Raw genomic sequence first — 15,000 nt, 5'->3', positions numbered from 1 at the left:
AAACCAGGTAAAAATTTACGGTATTTTTTTAGATTAGGTCCACTTCCACAATTTTCTTTTAAATGACACCTTTAATAGGTTTTCGACTATGCTGAATACGAAAATTGCATTGAAATTTCGCAGAAATAATTAGTTATCGAGATATAAAAAAGTTGTATTATGCATTGTATTCTTTGGCGGCCATCTTTTTTATGCGCGTGCAGTGTCAGTCATAGATGAGTAGATTTGTTTATGGCGCGCGCACACGCGTAAAAAATATGGCTGCCAAAGAATACAATACATAATACAACTTTTTATATCTCGATAACTACTTATTTCTGCAAAATTTCAATGCGATTTCGTATTCAGCATAGTCGAAAACCTATAAGTCGTAATTTAAAAAAAAATTGTGGAGGTGGATCTAATCTGAAAATTTACCAAATTTACCGAATAATCTAATAAATTGATTATTTATTAATTTATTGCAATTGAGAAACTTAAGTCATCATCTTTTGGATGAAAGGGGCATTCATCTTGACACAAAGACGACTATTTGCAGGATCGTTGGTGTCACCACTATTATATGGATTTTGAATTATCGTTTCTTATCAATCACAGATTAACCAGATACATTGTTCACACACACACACACACACACACACACACACACACACACACACACACACACACACACACACACACACACATACGAGATGATGTTCCAAAGTAATGCCTCCTATCTTTTTATTCCACCTGAATGGATCAGAGGGGATTGCAATTTGCATTGGTGCAATGACTGAACATATACATTCATGACCTGAAAATTTCATTTCTCCGTTGCAGATATTGACGGTGTAAGATTAACCAGATCAATGTTTTTCAAGGACGTTTTCTTTATACGATCTTTTGGTACAAACTGAGAGACAGACTGTCTGAATATATGTGACGTGGCCGTTACACTTTAACTGCGGTGTTATATTTCAATCATTCAGACCCACACGCTGTCTGGTATTGTCGCAAGAACAAACAAACAAGGAAAAGCATAACAAAAAGAAATTTTTTTTTTTAGGTGAATACAAAAAGCATTTATTCCAGTGATTTCCAACAACCCATTTCACTGACCCGATTAGCGCATTTTATCATTACCGCACACCAATCAAAACATCTCCAGTCACTTCCTTTGCTCGACTACATGCTGTCCTTTAGTCTGTCTTTTTTTCTCCTTCTTCCCGTGACGTCAGCGCTTAATTTGCATATGTAATAAGATGACTACTGCTGCTGCTAATATTTTCGCTAGTCAGCTAGCCTATGGCTGCTGCTGATTTTCTCACATGCGCACCATACATGCTATGTTACACATACACGCATGATACTTTTATATTTGTTGATAAAAAATATATTTAAATGCGTCCTTATATGTTGCTCTAACTTATTAAACAAAAGTCGTTGACTAATAAAACAAAATAAACTTTTTCTAAATATCTACAGAAACAATCTTTTCATTAAAAAAGGAAGGTAATTAATTAAAAAGAAAAATTCTGTAGATCACTTTATATTATTTTTCATTTTAACTAGATGTGCCCGGCGTTGCCTGGTATTAAACATAACGTTAAAAATTCCTTAAAAAAAAAATGGGGTAAAAATAACAGAAAGAAACTGAGACATGTGCATGCGAGTATTATGTTTTTTTTTTTTTAAACAGTTCATTTCTTGTAAATAAAAAAACAAAAAATTACTTGAGCTGGGATCGAAACCAAAACTAGAAGCAGTGAGTCAAGTACGATAACCATTAGGCCAGCTTGACATGATCTTAGATAAGTGTTTTGAAACCTACTTACTCTTAACATAAGTAATCTGTCATATGAACGATTCACACATGCGCATTTGTGAAACAGTTGACAAACAGATAAAAATCTTTATTGCAGATCTCTTAAAATGCCAAAAAATCAGGCGATTAAAGGTTATCGAAAAGCAAAGGATAGTTGCTGAACTCGCAGAAGGATTGCCCATCAAAGATTTAGCCATGGAGCCGGAAAGGGATCCAAGAACCTTGGCCTCATTCTTGAACAACCCAAACACCAAATACAGAAAAATAAAGGCACCAGGAGAAACCTTTCAGATCGTAATATTCGGAAAATTTGTAGGGAAGTCAACCGAAACACAAACAGCACCAGTGCTTCTGTTTTTGAAAAAGCTAGAATCGCTCCAAGATCCAGGCAGGCTGGATACAATGTACTGAATGAGACTGCAAGGAACATCAAACCTTTTTCAAGACCTCCATTGAGCAAACAACACAGGGAAAAACGAATGGCTTGGACACAGAATTACATGAAAATGGATTTCCAACAGGTCCTATTTTGGGATGAGGCCCATGCAACTCTTGGCAGTCTGGATAGATGGACCAAAGTTTGAAACCCAAATGGAACTGCGACCCGTTACAGAGTTCATTGCCAACAAGGATGTAGAGGCATCATGTTTTGGGTGGGAATCATTGGGGATAAGTTGGTTGGACCATGTCGAGTGCAAGAGGGTGTAAAGCTTACCAGCAATGCATACACGGCCTTTTTGGATAATCATTTGTCGACATAGCTAGATAACCTACCATTGCCATGTCGTTTTCAGATGATTTTTATGCATGACAATGTACCATCCCATTCTGCTTGGGGCGACTGCATCCTTCCTTGAATCTATGGGATTCGTTGGGGAAGCTCTCATGACTGACCACCGTGTTCTCCACACCTTAACCCGATTGAATATCTCCAATCAATATTAAAAAGAGGAGTTTATGACAGAGGAGAGCAATTTACTTCAAAGGATGCCTTGTGGAGGAACATTGTTGATGTTGCTAGAGCTATAACTCTTTTTAAGATCAAACAATTGACTTCCTCGGGGGACAAAAGTTTGTTTTATTTTAAATTAATTTATATGAGGCTTATACCTAGCATATGCTTTTGTTTATTATTCTTTGACAGAAAAATATAATAAAAATTAAATTTTGCAAGATAAGACACTGTATTTTTGCCCTAAAGCAACATTTTAAGAGACATGCAAAAAAGCGATGGAGAGTGGAAATTCCACGATAAAGAATAAAATGTCATAAATTTGTGAATATCACATGAATTTGAATAAAAATTTTGGGAAATAACTAATCTTAAAGCAGTCGTTTGGTGATATAATTTTCATTTTGTTGTGACGTATATTTAGTAAAATATTGATATTTTACTAATCTGCAATAAAGCGATTGACACAATTTATATATATCAATGATATGATATATCTATATCTGTATTCAAACTCAACAACCTACAATTAATAATATTCCCTATAAAACCAGGAATCACTCTAGCTGTCTAGACATTAATATAAAAGTAAATTTCAACTGTATTTCTTGCGATTAACGTTCGCCGTGTGGTTTGTTCCTTGCCAATGGAGTGAGTTAAGAAATGGCTTCATAGTCGGGTTCGAATCTCTCGATCGGTTGTAATTGCAATTCCCTGCACTGATGATTCCTGAAAGGATGAAACGCAAGTGTCTGTACGTATTATAAATAATTAGAGTAATAATTATATATATACATATATATATATATATATAACTACTTCATTTACTCACATAAATTAATATACGAAAGTATAAATTTATGCGTAAACTTTAAGTATTTACTTAAACAGTGCTCAATACGTATGTAGAGCTAGGTAGTAAGTTATAAAGCCTAAGGAATCCTAGCATGGATGAAATGCGGAATATTCTGTGTAGCGTAATCGTCATATATATTTTATAATTTACTATATATATATATATATATATATATATATATATATATATATATATATATACTAGCGGAAATACCCATTGTTGACTGGGTTCAAAAACAGCCTACAGAAAACGGACTGTGATTGATGAAAGTATGATAGGTTATGAAAAGGAGGGGGTTGTAAAGAGATAGGTTTTGATACTCAAAAATTTTACCCTAAGTAAAATAAGATGAAAGTAAAGATAATTTTTGCGAAAATATATTTTTTTATATCAACTTTGTTTCCATTCGTAGCCAAGAGTGACCAACAAAATTATGTTTCCTTACAAAGAGAAAATGTTATATATATATATAATAATATAAATATACAAGAAATAAATGTTACCATAGTCAATAAAAGTTACTTTTATGGTAGAAAAGTTCATTGGTTTGTATTTTTAAGTAGTTTGTAAAAAAAATTTTTTTCTTTTAATTCACGAACCGGTTTAAAAAAAAATCAAAATGGCAGCGACTTTGAAATGGAGGATCCCGTTTTCAATTTGAAGGGGGTGCACCTGAGCATTCTGTGTTAACAATTTAAGAAAGTTCCGTCAACGTAAGGAATATTTATAAACATATTTTAATGTTTTCCGTTATTTTGTGCTTGAGGAATATTCGATTATGGCATGTGTAGTTTATATAAAAATTCATCTAAGTAGTTAGGCCCTGTCGGTGGGGCATTAGAATACGCTGACTGCCCCCCTGCAGAGGGTAAAAGTCCCTCAATGGGGGTCCTGGATATAACCTTAAACTATATCCAGTGGTGAGGCCCCAGCTTGTGGGCTTTGGGGAGTGTGGAGCCACCCTTTAATTACCATTGCTCCCAGGTCCACTCTGACCCGGAGTGGTAGTACCTGTTAGGGTCCCAACTATGGGTTAAATAGAAACCGACGTGAAAACTACAAATATATTCTATTAAAAAATTTTTTCTTCAAAATCTTTGGATTCGGCATTAAATAACCCGAAAAGGGTTGATATGCCATAAAACAAAAACAACCAACCAATCTAAGTAGTTATCGCCTCAAATTTCGTTTTAATTTCGGTTCGCTGAAATTATTTCAAGAAAAGAGCATTAAAAACTATTTCAAAACAAAAAAAAAACATGAACTGAACTTTTATTGACTATGCTAACATTTATTTCTTGTATATTTATTTTTTCGGGTAGTCGTTTATTGGGTTTTCTGCTAAACACTCTTACTAAATAATATTAACGAAATATCAAAAAACAAAGAAACAAAAATAGTTTTGAAAAATAATGAAGCTTTACTTACTTTAGTAAAATAATCCGAAACAGCAAAATGGGATATTAAAAAAGTAAACAGGTAATTACTTTAGTTTTTTAAAGCATAGAATCGATATAAATATGAATAAGAAGAAAATTGCGCCTTTTCAAGCAGAACAGCTTCGTTTCAGTTTTACAGTGTAGTATTGCGCCGTCGGATTCAGGGTTGTACTATTGTAATGTAAAGAACACGCAGAAAGGGTTGTAATCAATTGAATTCCTTCTAGTACACTGACAAAAAAGTTTAAACAGATATATAAATAAAAATAAAAAGGTTATGTAAATGTTTTTAAAAAGACACGTAATCACGTGAGCAGGATTTTTTCTTTCTTTTGACACGATAACAAGTAACATTCTTATTTTTTATTATTCATCTATTTTTGAAAGAGTACCACATGCAAGTGGAGAAGGAAAAAAACAAAATTATACAAAATTTGTGTTGAGAATTGTCTAAAGTTCCGACATTTTTTTTTTTTACTTTCACTTTAATAAGAACGTGAATTTATGAGGTGAATTTATTCAACACAATATGATTCAACTAAAAAAAAATAAAATAAAATAAAAGCTAACGTGAATTAAGATTAAAGTTAAGGTGTTATTGTGGACCCTCACCCCTTTTAAAAAACCTTGTTAAACTGTATTCTGTCAAGTTTTTTGTTTTTTATTTTATTTTATTGTGATGCTAAGGTCTCATACACCAACCTTCTTTCTGCCTATACCATTCACAGTGTATATGTTCTGAACGAACCCTTTTCATTTTATCAATTACTCAAATGAAGAAGGAGTGACAATCAAAATAGATGTCAAATGTAAATATTGTAAAACAATCTGAGAAAGATAGAAAAATGCTTGTATGTAATTTAATCTTGGTACATGAAAGGGTTGGACAAAGTTATTTTGAGAAAAGAAAGGGGCACGACTTTTCGATTTGCCCTGTCGTCTTATCTTACGGGTAAATTGGGGATTCCATTTGTGTGTACAAGTTTCTTGCTTACAAATGTGTCCCTATCACCTTGCCTCCCCACGAGGATAAAGCTAGGCACAAAGTCGGTTTTTAATATCAGGAAAATACATTTACTCCGTCTGGATTCGGACAATCTCTCCTCTGAATGCCCCCATCCCCCAGGAGCATTATTAAGATAAAATTGCCCCCAAATTGTTCGTCCGTTCGTTTGTTCGCATTTTTCTCAAATACCACGCCTTGGATTTTTTTAAAATTTTGCACAAACATTAGTCATGGTGAAAGTAAATTTTCGCCTGAACGGATTTACCGAGATGACTTTAATTGACCTCCCCCCGGGGCATTATAAGGGTAAAATTGCCCCCAAATCGTTCTTCCGTTCGTTTGTTTGCACTTTTCTCACTAACCACGCCTTGGATTTTAAAAATATTTTGCACAAACATTAGTCATGGTGAAAGTAAATTTTTGTCAGAAAGGATTTTCTGGGATAACTTTGGTACCCCCACCCCCATAGGAGAATTATAGGAGTAAAATTTCCTTCAAATCGTTTGTCTGTTCATTTGTTTGCAATTTTCTCAATAACCACGCCTTGGAGTTTTTTGAAAGTTTGCATAAACATGGCGAAAGTAAATTTTTCACTCGTGGAGGGGGATCCCACATGCTCGGCTTGTTATAACTTGAAATTACCGCCTAAAATAGAAACAGTAACAGCCTTTTCTTTTCTATTTTTAGGTCAATAAATAGTTGTTCACCCTTTAAGGATTTATTGTTTTCAGGTCATAACAGTTTTAAGGTGAGAAACGAATACCTTTTATTGTGTTACTGGGTCAAGCTGAATAATCATTTGAGATCATTTGTTTGCCTTTTAGTAAGATAGTCTATCTAATAATTGTTGTCATCAGTTCATGTTTTTTTGTATTAAAAAAAATTTTTTTTGTTGCTCTTATTCAGTTTAATCTACTCGTAAAAAAATATAAATAAATAAACAAAATAGCAAACAAAATTTATTCTATACTTACTTAAAAAAGACAGTACGCCCAAAATGACACAAATTTATCAAGTATTTTTGTTGTAAAAGAAAAAAAAAATGATTGTCGAATTCTCTCATCGGCCATTTTTCACCTTCAATGCCAGGTGCTTTTATTTAATGTAAAATGTTTATTCGGTTCGAAAAATAGGTCGTGGTTATAGCTATGTGCCAAAAAAAAAAAAAAAAAAATGTCCACAACGTCGCTTTACATTTTTAAAGACTTAAAAATAAAAATAAAGCAAAATAGTTGTAGAAACACACCCAATAAATGTCGCAGTTACATTTATTGGGTGCGTTTCCGCCACCATTTTGTTCTATTTCTTATTTTTAACTCTTTATTAAATAGTAATTGTCTGTATTTTTGAGATGAGGTGTTTTCATTGATTGAGATTGTCGGACTGACTTCCTCATCTTGGTTGTTATCGTCACAATGTTTCGGCCGTTTTGCCCTCCGGCCTTCATCAGGTGTTTTGTATCGAACTGGGGAACCGTTTGTTAGGAGTCTCGAACCCAACCCTTTATTATTATTACGGGGGTACCGTGTTCGGACTCCAGGTAGGCTCTGGGACATAGTTGCTGATTCTCTGTTTTCAATGTTACTTTTTACTGCCTTCGTTCAGGATTGAACTTTGGGTAACTGTAAACTTTGATTGATACAACGTCTAGGACCACTCGGCCATGTGCCACTAGGACAACTCTTAGTTGTTTTTTTGTTAATGTTAAACCTATGTTGTTATTCAAGGTTTTCTCTCTCTATCAGAGGTGCCCAAATTGCATTCATCTCTATGCTTGGTTTGCTCAGTAGGTTGTTATGTCCGAGCATGTGAGCTGTTTCTTTAAGTTTTCTCACTTTCCAGTGGGTCTCTCTGTTTATTATTTTTACTTCATCCCATAGTAATAATAATAAAGGGTTGGGTTGGAGACTCCTAACAAACGGTTCCTCAGTTTGATACAAAACACCTGATGAAGGCCGGAGGGCAAAATGGCCGAAACGTTGTGACGATAAAAACCAAGATGAGGAAGTCAGTCCGACAATCTCAATCAATCTTTATTAAATCTTCAGATATAAAGATATGCCGCAGCCATTTTTTTTTCGCACGTAGCTCTTAACACAACATGTTTTTCAACCAGAATAAACATTTTACATTAAATAAAAACACTAATTAATTGTATTAATTTCATTTGTTTCTTGAAAAACTTTTTCAGCCCCTTTGAGAATCACGGTCGATTACTAGATAGCACCTTGAAACCAACGAGGAAAGACATCCCTTTTCTCTCTTTCTCCCCACCCCTTTCTCTCTCTCTCTCTCTTTCTTGTGTCTGTCCATTTGACGCTCCAGCATTGATGATCTTCACCAGAAAGTAATTGCTTGTAGATCTGTGACCATCTAGAGAAATGTTGGTTCTTCATTTGGACACAGTCCAACTATTTTCTAGTTAAATAAATCCTTTCGTTGTTGTGTTAAAAGAAGTTTTGTTTTTCTTCCGTACAATGTTTTTGTTTAATATTAGTAGATAGAGTTGTATCTCACATTTCTAGAAGTTTTCATCGGAAAATCTAGAAGTTTTCATGGGAAAATCTAAAAGTTTCCATAGGAAAAAATTAAAAAGTTTTCATGGGAAAATTTTTTTTAAATTTCATGGAAAAATCCAGACGTTTTCATGGGAAGATCTAGAAATTGCAAAAAGTTTCTGATTTAATTATAAGAATTAAAAAAAAAATGATATGGGAAACTGTGAGCAAAATGGAGAATGTTAATACTGAAGAATATTAAGACGTTGCTGTACAGGATGGAACGATAAAATTGTCGCCATAGAAAAGACATGATTCCATTTCCGTTTGAAGAAAACCGGTTTTCTTTTTTTGTTGCAGACCATTTACTAGTTAGCCAGTTGTGTATAAATCCCAAGAGCAATAGGAGCCTTCTATCATGTTTGAAAGTAACACAATGTTCAATGAGCAAGATTGGAGATGTGCCACTGTACAACTCATGCTTTCTACTTATCCAAGTTATGACAACAGGACCATTGTCAGCACCCTCAAAATGCATCGCTGGATTGCCATGAATAACAGGGACATGGTACGAGTGTTTCCAGCTACGGTTATGGCCTTTGGTGTGTTTTCAAGTGAAGGCCACATCATGCCACCTCACATCTTTGAAGTCGACTTGAAAGTCAACACCAAAGTGTACCTGGGTATGCTGAAGAGTGTGGTGATCTTCTGGTGCAATCAGGAGGCTGCTAGCAGATCCTGGGTGTGGCAGCAGGAGGCGGCGCCAGCCTACAAGTCCAAAGACACCCAGGCTTGGTTTCAGGAGTGCTATGCTTTTGTACCCTTCTCTCACTGGCCTCCCTCGACCTGAATCCACTGGACTACTTCGTTTAGTCATACGTCAAGAACATCACTAACATGACCTCCCACAGCACCAAAGTCAGCCTGATCGCCGCCATCCACCGTGTATTTGTCAAGCTTCAGCTGGTGCTTGTGAAAAAGGCATGCTCTCAGTTCTGAACCCGTATCGAGGCGGTGATTGAGGCTGAAGGTGGCTACATTGAATAGATGTCAGCTCTACTACATAATCAAGTTACCTGAATTTATTTTTTTCAATAATAGTTTTAAAATAAGACCGTAGTGTTGTTTTCTTTAAGACGACAATTTTATCGTTCTACCCTGTAGAAATATTGAAAGCAGCAGATGAAAAGTGCATTTTGATGAGCATGAACTTGACGAATCAGACCATTTTTATTAGAGATTATCCCGAAAGTCTGGAAACAGTACAACTGTGAATTATTACGAAACTAAAGAGGAAGCTTTTAAAATGGAGTGTTAGCAACACGATGGCTCATTAATATCTCTAAGCTTTTCTGAACTATTGATACTTTGGTAATTGCACCACTTCATAGTTTCCCCACTACAGGATTGCAACAGACAACTCATATTTTGATTGTTATTGCACAGATGTTGTGTTCAAACCAATAGAATCAAGACAAGAGTCAAATACATCTTAAGATGAAGTTATATTACCAAATCTGGGGATAAGTTGACAGGGCTCAAAACCAGCTTTGAAATCTAGTAGATAATGCCCTTTTCTTCACCCTTTCTCGCAGAAGAAACTTTGCGAGTATTTCTCTCCTCTATTGTTACTTTTATGGTAGGTGCTCGACTGAGCTTTAATCTATGGTTCCCCCTCCGGTAAAACATTCACAAGAAACACTTGTCTGGCTACAATCACTGTTAAAAATTTGGCATGACAGTGATATATTAACAACAGAGATTGGCCCATATTCTTCGAAAGAGAACTGACGTCTAGCGGCCATTATGTGAACCTCAAATATAAACAAGTGTTTACGATAACGCAAAAATATATAATAACAAATTAGATAACACAAAAATATATAATAAAAAATAAATAATGCAAAAATATATAATAACAAATTAAATAACACAAAATATATAATAAAAAATAAATAATGCAAAAATATATAATAACAAATTAAATAACACAAAAATATATAATAAAAAATAAATAACGCAAAAATATACAAATTAAATAACATAAAAATATATAATAAAGAATAAATAACACAAAAATATATAATAACAAATTAAATAACACAAAAATATATAATAACAAATTAAATAACACAAAAATATATAATAAAAATAAATAACTCAAAAATATATAATAGCAAATTAAATAGCACAAAAATATGAAAATCGAAACATTTATTGTATCCAAAATATATCAAAATATAATTTTGATGTATTAATATAATTTCTTTTCAATTAGTGATTCACAACTGAAAATAAAATAATAAATATGAAAAAACACGAAACATTTATAGATTGTTTTTAGAATTATTTGTTTTTTTTTACAGTAAAGTTGTATAAAAATGTAGCAAAATATAATTTAAAAACATGATACATGATACATTTGTAGAAGTTTAAGAATAACTTTTTGGGGGGGACAGAAAGATTGTATAAAAATGTAGCAAAATATAATTATAGTTTGCACGCACTTTTAGAAAAGGAAGAGTTATCGACCCCTGTTTTTTAGCTGACAAGTGACATCTGTCGGCAGTTCTTGAAACTAAAATACACACATTCGCCTCATGTCACTGACACCCAGAAGTGTCAGAAATTTCCCTTTCTCCGCATCTGTACCTAAAATTAAACGAAAATTCCATGATCAAAGTATCTTTCCTAGAATTGAAACATAACACCACAAGACTACTTTCAAGTTGACTATAAGCCGTCCCCATAATCAGACTCTGCAAAACTTTCACAATTATTACCAATCATCACAGTATTATCTCACCGCCCACCTGATATTCATTAAAATTTATCCTCGAGTGGCCTTCGGGCCTTGATAGGTAATGGTCCTTATATAAAAAAAAATATTATTCTACAAACAATTAACATCTGTTAACTATTTTAAAGAAACATAATTATTCTTAACCTTTATCGATCAGCAAATCAATAAACAAATTGCATTCAACAAAACGTTCTTAGCAACTACTAGTGGAGGGGGGGGGGTCTTTGCCCGGGCGTAAAATACGCTTAAATATAATATTTTAATTCGTCCAGACTTCGTATATATTATTATAGAGTTGTGATTTAAAAAGTGAAAAAAAGCATTTGGGTGCCATCAGCTTCAATCGAAACCGAATGTGTAGCATTCAAAGCTGGTGAAGTCACCACCGTACCAACGTTACATGTATATGAACTGTTTTAAAATTAAAAATTAAAAATAAACTAAGATGAATGTACAAAATGTATAACGATCTTTTAAATTTTGACCCATTTTTTTACCCCTTAAAAACTATTTTAACCGGCTAAAGACCCATAAAAGAACAGTCCATAAAAAAATCTAATCATTTGATGCCCCCCCCCCCCTAGCACAGCTCTGCGAATATGGAGACAGACAGACAGACAGACAGACAGACAGACAGACAGACTCATATCCTTTTATATATTAGATTATATGAATGTAATATTTTGTTGAGAAAGCAGTAGCTGTCCCTACTCGATGTTGTCTGGTGGTGCGTTTTTTTGTTTTTTTTTTTATTTAAAGTAAACCGTTTTTTTTTCCCCTCCAAAATATTAAGATTATGTTTTTAAATATAATTTTGAAAATTAAAATTAATTAATTAATATAGTATCGTTTGGTCATCAAATCATTAATTAAACTAAATTGTTAGGAAATTATAAGTTTTTGTTGTTTATAGCCCCCCCCCCCCGAGAGAGAAAAAGGCTACAACAACCACAACAAAGAAATAAATCATTGTCGTTTGCAAGAAAAATAACTCATTAGTGGAAATTTCTTTTTGAATTTTGAAGAAATTTGGGTACTTATGCAGAATACGAACTGTACTATTTTTAGATAGGATTTTGAAGTTAAATTCAATTTTTACGATAGCATGGCACACGCAGTTCAAGGTCCTGTCGGACCCCACCCCAGCCCTTTGGGTAAATTTTTAAGCTTCTAGACTCTTAGGTAATAGAGTGAATAAGCCCCTATCCCCGATATTAGAAAACCTCCAAGATTCCCACTGCCCACTTTTATTTCTTTTCATCCTTGGTCTTTATCCCCAATGTGTACTTATTTTGGAAAGACTCTACCCACTCCCCACCCCACCTCTTTCTTTCCACCCAGACTTAGATACCACTCCCACTTAGAGATTGATATGCTTGTTTTCGGTAAACCGAAAAACAGTGGGTTGTCTATTATTTAGAAAGGTTTGGGGGTGGGGCTTACTTATCAATTTTTGTTATTTCTTGTTTCCCTCGCCAATGAAATGTTATTACTGTAAATAGTCCAATGAAAAAATTTTTCAAATTTGGGTTTATCTTAAGTAGGACAACTCCTGGAGTGGATGTGGTATTGTGGTGACTGAGATATTTCTAGTTAAGAGTAGGACAAACAATTTTTGGCCTTGTGCCTGACTTGTTCATTATGTAGTTTTATATTTTGTGCAAATAAATATTTCAAAGTACAGAATAGATATAAAACGCTCCCTCCCGCTCTCCATGTTAAAAATGGATTTCTCATTAATAATGTTATTATTTCAGCACGGTTCGTATTCTGCATAAATACCGTACTCTGCATATTTCTCATAGTTAAAGTTAATAATAATTAAACTTTGCTGACAACTTCCTGGATCTAATAACCAAAATGTTTGTGCCAATTTGGAGCGAAGAGTGTAGAGAACGGTGGTGTTTATAAAATTATTATTGTGCTAACAGCTTCCTTTTCCTTTTCCTTAGATGGAGTGTTTGAGAGTTTCTTTGTAAGGTTTTCTATTGTTATAATAACAATAAATCTTATCGGCCATTTTGAAAAGGTTGGACGTCTGTCATCATTGCTTTTTTTTTTTTTTTTGTCCCCGTAAGCAAGCGTTATTATTTTTATTTTCTGCTTTTGTTCTTAATCAGCTGACGAGAAACACGTGGCCCACAGACGGTTGTCGACCCCCACCTCTCTCTTTCCTTGATCTCCATGCATTAATTGTGTTTTCTCCATTATTTGTTTTCCAAACTAAATTTCAGTAATTCATTTGTTTGGCTTTCAAAAATCTTGGGAATAAAACCATTGTTTTTTTTTTTTTTTTTTTTTTTTTTTTTTTAAGAGAGTAGAAATTGGATCCTTATTTTGTTTTTCTTCTTCAGTTCTCATTCTATAAGCGATGTTTCTAGCAAAGGGGAAATAATTGCTGTTTTTTTTTGTTTTTTTTTATCCATCTAATACTTAACCTTTCTTCCTATAACAGTAGTTTCTTTCCAAAAACTGCAAGACCATGGAACTTTCTTTTTGCTGACTGTTTTCCTTCTACTTTTAGTCTTGGTCTTTTCAAAACCAAGACTAATAAGTATCCCTTGTATTTGCAATAATCATCTTCGTCTTGTTAACTCCTTACATCAAGTGGCGTATCGCCTTGTTTGGAGCGATTTCCATTAAAATAATAATAATAATAAATACCGAGTTTGACTAAAAGGTGTCCAAGTTTTAAAATATGCACCTGAAGAACGTCGAAGGTTACATCGGTCGAAACGTTGGGAATATAACAACCAAGACGAGAATTCTAAAAATAATACGCACTGATATACGAGAATGGTTCCAAAAGTAAAACCCCCATTTTTTAAAAATCAAAAGTTGTAGAGCTACAAAGACGGGCGTTATACCATTATAACGAGTGACCTTTTGTGCTTCAGAATTTATTTTTCTACATAGTCAACATCATTCTCAATACACTTTTGCCAGGAATTCAATGATGCATCTCTGCTTCTGACGCACGTCCATGACAAGGGTTGCTGGTTGTTTCATTATCAATATCTGCAATAGAGAGATGAACCTTTCAGGTCATGAATGCATGAGTTTAGTCATCATAACAATATAATTTGAAATCCCTTCTGATCCATTCGCGCGGAATAAAAAATAGGAAACATTACTTTCGGAACACCCTCATATGATAAAAATGATTTAAGATACCATGACAAGGTAAACCCGGCACATTTATTTGAGATATGTTCTTTAATAAAGGTTCAAAAGAAAAAAAATATATATGGAGAGGATATTTTGGCAGTGTTGATTTGCGTTTTATAAAAAGACTAGCAAGGCTACTCGGTGTTGCCCGGAGCAAAAGTGTAACATATATCTGTTAAAATTTCTGCCTCTTTCTCTTCGCCTTTCCCTCCGCCTTTCTTCTTGTACCTAGCCTATTCCTCGTTCTGAACATACACACATGCATATAGAAAGACCACACTTCCTTATGTTTATTTACCGAAGATTAATTGCCATAACTGAATTCATTCCTTAAAAAAGCAAACAACAAAAAAAGAGTTACTTTCTTTTAGTTGTGGTTAGAAAAAAAAAAAAATCCTCAACTGATGAAATCTGCACCAGTTTAGTGTTCGGAATGAATCATTTTTCTCTTTGTTTTTAATTTGAGATATT

The 15,000-nt window shown here is 33.8% G+C and overlaps 2 protein-coding genes and 1 long non-coding RNA gene across 3 annotated transcripts in view; 1 reads left to right on the top strand and 2 right to left on the bottom strand.

Annotated features, from left to right (window-relative positions):
* Positions 1-7,134, bottom strand: part of LOC145284495 (protein C19orf12 homolog) — a 91,484-nt gene extending 84,350 nt beyond the window's left edge. The window contains exon 1 of the mRNA XM_080133372.1: positions 7,035-7,134. The gene's annotated coding sequence lies outside the window, so the exon portion shown is untranslated. The remainder of the gene's footprint in view (positions 1-7,034) is intronic.
* Positions 1-15,000, top strand: part of LOC145284490 (rhophilin-2-like) — a 295,213-nt gene that overhangs the window by 27,530 nt on the left and 252,683 nt on the right. The gene's annotated exons all lie outside the window — the stretch shown is intronic.
* LOC145284497 (uncharacterized) overlaps positions 10,756-15,000 on the bottom strand; it is a 7,520-nt gene continuing 3,275 nt past the window's right edge. Inside the window, exon 2 of the long non-coding RNA XR_013868848.1 lies at positions 10,756-14,379. This is a non-coding gene — a long non-coding RNA (uncharacterized LOC145284497). The remainder of the gene's footprint in view (positions 14,380-15,000) is intronic.

This window comes from Euprymna scolopes, chromosome 9 (genome assembly GCF_053919585.1).
Source record: "Euprymna scolopes isolate OS-2025 chromosome 9, ASM5391958v1, whole genome shotgun sequence".
Lineage (NCBI taxonomy): Eukaryota > Metazoa > Mollusca > Cephalopoda > Sepiida > Sepiolidae > Euprymna > Euprymna scolopes.
This window is presented reverse-complemented; position numbering and strand designations above follow the sequence as displayed.